Source organism: Parasteatoda tepidariorum, chromosome 3 (assembly GCF_043381705.1).
Source record: "Parasteatoda tepidariorum isolate YZ-2023 chromosome 3, CAS_Ptep_4.0, whole genome shotgun sequence".
Lineage (NCBI taxonomy): Eukaryota > Metazoa > Arthropoda > Arachnida > Araneae > Theridiidae > Parasteatoda > Parasteatoda tepidariorum.
In genome coordinates this window covers 14,371,945-14,379,197 of record NC_092206.1, presented here as the reverse complement: position 1 = coordinate 14,379,197, position 7,253 = coordinate 14,371,945, and the positions used below count along the sequence as shown (strand labels likewise).

The following is a 7,253-nucleotide window of genomic DNA, read 5'->3' as shown; positions in this document are numbered from 1 at the left end:
GGGCTACCGAAGCGGGGGTGCCATCCCCTCTGCAGAGGATCAAAATTGTGATGGCATGTCTTCGGATCATCCTCAGGGATGTTTCCCAGACCTTCGCCAATAGCCCATTGTGCAGCTCTAGTGTGACGTAAATGAACTATAAGAACTGAAATGATGATAATAAAAAATAGTGTTTTAAAAGCATTTTTTTTTTCTAAAATTTATTTAGCACTTTCTTTTAAACATACAAATAATTTTTAACGTTTCATTTAGAAATTGAACATTACGATCGAACTTAACAATTATGTAATTATTTATGCATAATAGTACAAGAAAATATTAATTTGTAAAAAACGCTTTAAAAAAGTTTTTAACACTTTGTTTTACGCGTATTATGAATTTCTAAACAAACATTTCAATAAATATTTTAAGTAAGATTTGTACATTGTAGTCAATTTATTTAATATCTTTCTTAAGCAAAACATACATATCTTCAAATTTATAACTTGATTTAAATCAATCTGAGTATGAAATTTTGAGCATTACAAGTAAATGAAATTAAGAAGGACTATATCGCGATACATCGCTATATCGCGATGCAAAACTGACGATGTATCACGATACATAATTTCTAATATCGCCCAGTCCTAGTTGAAACTATTAATATTTTTGAAACTAATGAAAATTTAAATTTTTTTTTCATTCCTTTATTATTGCCGTACAGGCTTTTTACAAAATTTGGCGCTAATTTCAAGTTTTAAAGCATGTATATTAAATTAAAGTACAAGGAAAGAAAACCTCAATTAATTTAATAGTAAAAAGCTTTTCCTATTCTAATTTTAATGTAGAAAGAAAAGAAATTGAACTTTCCGTTCGATCTGTAATTAATAAATTGCCCTATAGCGGACAGATTTACTGAAATATTTTTGTGAATAAGAGTACTATTCCTAAAACTATAGTTTTAAACATTTTATAAAGAAAAGAATGAAGAGATATACTAATTTTTGGCAGAATCAATCTTTCAAAATAAATTTTTTCTGGGTTGAAAATGGTTAACAAGGCACTTTTATTGAAAAAAAATTCTTAATAAGCTCTTAAGATTCATTTTTAAGTTTTATATTTTCACAGTTTAAGTAAACTTCAACAAGTTTGACGTTAAATAATTTTTGATAAAACGTTACTTCGAAGATTTTAAAAGAAAAATAAAGCGATGTAAGATGAAATCGACGGAGAAACAGGTTTTTAGGTCCCCCCCCCCTCTATTCACAGTACAGAAATTGATTTGACGAATTTTGTAGTGTGGGAGTTGTTTTTTGACGAAAATTTCTATTTTCCTTTTTTAAAAGAATATAAATACATATTTTTAAATTTATTTTAAAGAAAAAAAAATTGGAAAAAAAAAATACAAATTTGCTGTTAGAAGCATATACTGACTTTATATTTTGTTGAAAATTGAACGCATGATCACCTTTTTTTTTTAAAAAAAACTAATTAATTTAAATTCATAGCATCCAAGGATGCCAGATAAATACTGTTTAGTATTTTTATCCATAAGTCGATTTACCACAGTCGATTCACTAGAAGGTGAATTTTAAGCACGTCTACGTAACATTTTATTAAAACTTAGCATCACGATCGAGGTGGATATAAGGTTGAGCGATTGAGGATGAGATGAAAGGTCTAAAGTTGATATGAGGCGAATTTATGTGGTCAAACGACAGGTCAGAGGACAGGTTAATTAGTGTAATTCGACGAGTCCATCACAGTAGTTCGACATTTATCAGAAATTTTTTTTTAATCAAAATGGTAAAATCACTACAGAACAAAAATATGTATTTCTAATATACAGTCCCGAATCCGTAAATTTTTTCGGTTAAAACAAAATTTGATGACATTACCAACTACAATTGAATAAATAATGAAAAAAAAAAAAACTATTTTCAGAGTGAAAACTTCCGGAAAGACCACCTCAGTGCAGTGACCTCCTCTATTTCCGACCACTTTTAGGGGGCACGGTATTTTTTTAACATAGACTTAATGTTGAAGGAAACCTTAAGGTCTGGTTTCTTAGGACAAGCGCCTTATCTGGGCGTCAGCGGAAAGTTGACGTAGAGCTGACGCCAAAAAATACTGGTTTGTTAGCTCAAGGCCTGCTTTCTTAGAACTAGCGCCTTACCTGGGCGTCAGCGGAAAGTTGACGTAGAGCTGACGCCAAAAAATACTGGTTTGTTAGCTCAGCGTGAGCAGTCGGTCCAACGCAGACATTATCTCTCATTGCGCATGCGTTAATAACGTAAACAAATATTTATTTTGAATTTGTATTGATTTTGTTATTGTCGACCAGTGTTTTAGAGAACAAATAATGACTTTGTCCAAGAAAAAACACATTATAGCTGAGCTAAATGAAGAGTGCTATGTTTAATGAAGAAGCTATGTTTAATGTCAAAATCAAAATCTTGGCTGATTTCAATGTGCTGTTGGATGTTGTCCGCCATTGCTTCTGTGGTTAACGTCACGTTGTAATCCAACTGCAGTTGAGTTGGACGGCAATTGTAGTTCAAGATGAGCGTTCGATGACGTATACTATCAAACTCACAAATGGACCAATCAGAGGTTAGCGCTGATTTCCAGCTGACGGCGTCCTGTCCTAAGAAACCAGGCCTTAAGAGACCGGGCATACCTCCGCACCAAATGCGGATTAGATCAACTAAAGAAACACGAAAAACAAATAAGTAGATTCAAATTATTTGTGAGAGGCTCTTATTTAGAGAGCTCTTTTTGACGATTGCTGAAAGAGATTGACAACCGTTACAGTCAGAGTAGACTAAAGACGATGCTATCAATAATTTAGTTTTCGAGTTAAAAGCTTGAAAAGTTTTTTTTTAGGAAAAACTAAGTATCTCAAACAAGCAAAACTCTCACTTTTTAAACTGTGGCGAGTGCTGTTCCAGTCAGAACTGCACTTAAGTGCGTGATGTATCTGCAGTTCACAGCAATGCTGAACTGAAGTGAAGAGTTCGGTTGATCGATTGATTAAGCGTGCTGCGTTTGTTGTTGTAGCTTCTCATCCAAATGTTAACTCCTTGTTTTTAATTTAATTACTCTTTTAAATGTGATATAATAAAATGTGATTGTCCATATATAATCTCTCATTCTTTTCTCAACGTAACCTATTCCTCAAAACTAAACTGATTTTTATGATATAAAAATTAAATGCAAACTTAAACAAAAAGCATAATTGTTTATTTATTTAAAATAGTGCTATCATTCATAATTGACAAATTTGTTTTTGCACATAATTATATGAGATGGGGCTATTCTAATTGACGCTAAATTTTATTCCTCCGTCCGGTTTTCATGTCTCCAACACAAGTGGCATTTCTGCACCAAAAAAAAAGAACACCGAGTAAAATTAAAATCGCATGCGAAAAATCATCTACCTTCAATAACATTTTAAATTCAATGGAATTAAGAAGGATCATTTTACTGTGGAGCAGAGAGTGGTCGCTCCTGAGTGGTTTTACTAAATGGAACACAGAAGCCTACATCTTACACCAAGACTTACATTTTAATATTAACTATAAGCCATTGTTACTTGCTTCAAAAAATATGCAAAATAGAATTAACAGCAGACATGTTATTTCCAATTTGCATATTTAAAAGACTAATGAAGTTTTTAATCCAATAATATCTAATACCGCTTCACTTTCTTCGAATTACTTATTTAATATAAACCATTCTTTCATTTTGAGATGAAACCGTATAGAAAATATGAATTAATCCTTGGTGTGAATAATGAATAATGGGTGAAGTTACAATAAAGTATCAAATGGAGAGATACTTAGAACTATTAAATAGCTAACCGCAGAACCATAATTTTATCAAATTCACTGTTGAAACCACGCGTTCAAGGTTGTCATGATTCATGATCGATTGATTAACAATTCAACTCACTGAGAAGAACAATTCTGGTTTGATTGTTCTGTAGGTTAGGTATATAAATTATAGTTCTTTTTATATTAATTTCTAAATAGGTGGCAATGCATTGAGTCATGACATAGCGTGTCTTATGGGCAATGATCTCTCAAAGATGTGTCAAACTTGCTCTTGATCTTATTTCTGCGGAAAAATGCCCATGAAACTTCAAATTCTAAGGAAGGTCATTGGATCTCTGCCAGAACCCAGAGTGGGCGTTGGCCTGTTCTTTTGTCACGATATAAGACAATTAGAAGAAAAATAAAAGAGTTTTGATGTCACCTGAGTTGATGCGAAAAATATTCTTGTATGTTATGGTTTATTTGCTTCTGTTCCATTGTTGAAATTGAATTTTGATAGTGAAATGGATATGGAATTTTGATTCTATTTATTTTTTGTTGAGATACATCCTTCCTTATTAAAGAACAGCAATTCGCGCACATTCTTAATGTATTTTAATAAAAGTTATCCTCATTTTTTATGCTGGTATTCGTAAAACAAATTATATACTAATTAGATACTCACACATTAAAGCGTTTTAAAATCTGTCGTGTTGTTGATACATCAAATTTAATTAACTTCTTTATGGAATTACTTTATGGTTACACTAATCAAAAGTATAATCTCATTCTCATTTATTTATTGTATTTTGAAACTTTCTAGGAAGAACTTTGTTTTTCAAGACTTTTTCTCACTGAATGGACCAGATTTAAACGCTAGAGCTATAAACGCTAGAGCTATTAAGGTTCTTCTGAAAAATGTGAAAGAAATTTAAGTTTGATACGTCTTAGATTTAGAATTTGAAAAATATTTAGTGCGATATATCTTTATAGTTTCTTTCGAGTTCTCAATCAGAAAAACAAATTTTTTGTTGATAGTTTAAGACAATGCTTATTAACTCAAAATATATTTTGTGACAAAGGCTCTTAATTAATTAATTTTAATGTTGAAATTATAATGAGTAATTTTATTACTGCCGTTGAACAACCGACCCAATTATGAGTGTACGACTAACAATGTTCAACGCCGTAGCCTTATAATTTTGAACACAGAAGACAAGGGAACTCCTAGATGAAATTTTCCTCCGTGAAGCACTTTTTGATGGAACTAACCCGTATTTGCGTTACAAGGAGAGGAAAATCGGGGAAACCTCCCACGGTTAGCCTGACGCCAACTCACGATCTGCCTACCACTGAGGATATTTTACGTTTGACGTAAAATATCCTCAGAAGTCGGTGTGAGCCGGGTGGGTGCAGAATTCGTATCGATCAGCGGTTCGTATCTGGGATTCGAATCCGTTCACCTCATTTACGCTCTATCCCTTTGAGCCACCGTGACTCACAATAATTAATTAAACAAATTGGTAATAGCCTCTGCACTAGACAAAAATTTCATTATTTGCTTCAGAAAACCTAATGATAGCAGCAAACAGCATTGACTAAAGTTCTGGACAGAAAATCTAGACACATGCTAGTTAGCATATTCCGCAACTGAATATTTGAGAAATAATAATGTGATACCAGTTTTATCTGTGATCATCAGTATTTAATCTTAAATTTGTGGCATCAGTTGTTTCAAATTGAATCTACCTGAAAAATAAATTGTAATTTCATGCAAGAAAAATGCATATCCCGATTTCGAAAAAAATTATACATAATAAGTTAAAAATACTTATTACAGCTAAAAATTACGAAAACTATTTATTTTTTACTCGCTGAAGCTGATGGTGAAAATGTTAACAACAAGAGAGCGTAAAATAAGACTATCTTGAGAAATCTACATTGAAGAAAAACTCATTATTTGCTCTACCTGCTTATGTGTACCCACCATCAGAAAATAAACAATGAATAAATAAGTAGGAGGAGAAGGTCTAATCTGTTTATATTTAACAAAAATAATTGTTGAAATTTTTTCTGACAAACTGTAAGATACTTGCGTTGCAATCACGGAACTTGTTATTTTAACAACGTCAACTGAAGGCATAAAAATAAAGGCAACACTCCAAATAGTTAATTCACAAAACACGACTGTGTATTTGTGATTTGAACTCTGAAACTTGAACTTTTAAGACAATATCTTTAAACTTCAACTTAAGTGATTTATTTAAAAATTGGGGGCATTTATAGCTAAGGTGGATTGCCTCATTTAATTTTTAGCTGAAAATGCGTAGATTGTTTTGCAATTTAAAAGTTTTTGTTTGTTTTTATTCCTTCTTTAACTCCTTTGTTCTTATACCAAAGTAGTTTCTCACAGCAAGTTAATTGGAAGCAATTTTAAATAACAAACATTTCTCTTAAAAATATAAATTTTAAATTATATTTTCAATCAACTTAAACCCCAAATACTGCTTTTCAACCTAAAATTTAACACTAGCGTTTCTTTATATATCATGAAAATTTAGGAATTTTTTTTTCTTCTATTAAAGTTTCCTAAAGTAGTGATGAAGTAAACAATCTAAAATTATATTGTTTCCATTGCTCAAAGCGCTTTAAATAATAATTGAATAACTTTTAAAGTACAGTGCTCCAAAAAAAAAATGGAACACTTTAAATTATACTTATGGTCTTCCCGTTCTTAGACTCATTCTTAAAGGTTCGAGGGGGTGACATCAAATTTGCTAATTAACTAGTGCAGACGATATTTTAAGTTACGAAATCAGGCACAAAAACGTACTTTCTCTGAATAAACACACATTTTTTTTCAACGGATTTGGATTTCTGACCACCAAAATATAGGGGGTAGCCGCAATCTGGGAAATATTTGTCCCCATAGTTTGGTCAGGAGAGCTGTTCGAAGTTTGAATCCCTTTGCGTATTTCGCGATATTTCTAGAACTTTTTAAGCGAATTAAAAAAAATTTACACGCTCTTATAAAATTCGTTTACCTAAAGATAATTCCATGCAAAATATTTTTATATTTATAATTTTTAACTATTGTATTTAATGATAGTCCAAAAAATTTGAATTGTAAGGTATACAACTTTTTACATCGTTTCAAAATATGTAATTTTACATGGTGAAATATAAAATTTAAGGGAAAATGGTTGAATTTCCAGAGGAATCAAACTTTAAATGTACGACTTCTTTACAATTCTATTTCTCAGGCAGGAACTATTCAACCGATTTCGCTCAAATTTTAAAATATGCAGAAGTTGTTGTTGTAGTTCATTTACGTCGCACTTGAGCTGCACAATGGGCTATTGGCGACTGTCTGGGCAACATCCCGGAGGATGATCCGAAGACATGCCATCACAATTTTGATCCTCTGCGGAGGGGATGGCACCCCCGCTTTGGTAGCCC

General features: G+C 31.9%; 1 protein-coding gene and 1 long non-coding RNA gene across 2 annotated transcripts in view; one reads left to right on the top strand and one right to left on the bottom strand.

Moving 5' to 3' along the window:
• Positions 1–4,147, top strand: part of LOC139425121 (uncharacterized) — an 8,987-nt gene extending 4,840 nt beyond the window's left edge. Inside the window, exon 3 of the long non-coding RNA XR_011636347.1 lies at positions 4,014–4,147. This is a non-coding gene — a long non-coding RNA (uncharacterized lncRNA). The remainder of the gene's footprint in view (positions 1–4,013) is intronic.
• Positions 1–7,253, bottom strand: part of LOC122268301 (uncharacterized) — a 52,868-nt gene that overhangs the window by 21,536 nt on the left and 24,079 nt on the right. The window lies entirely within an intron of this gene.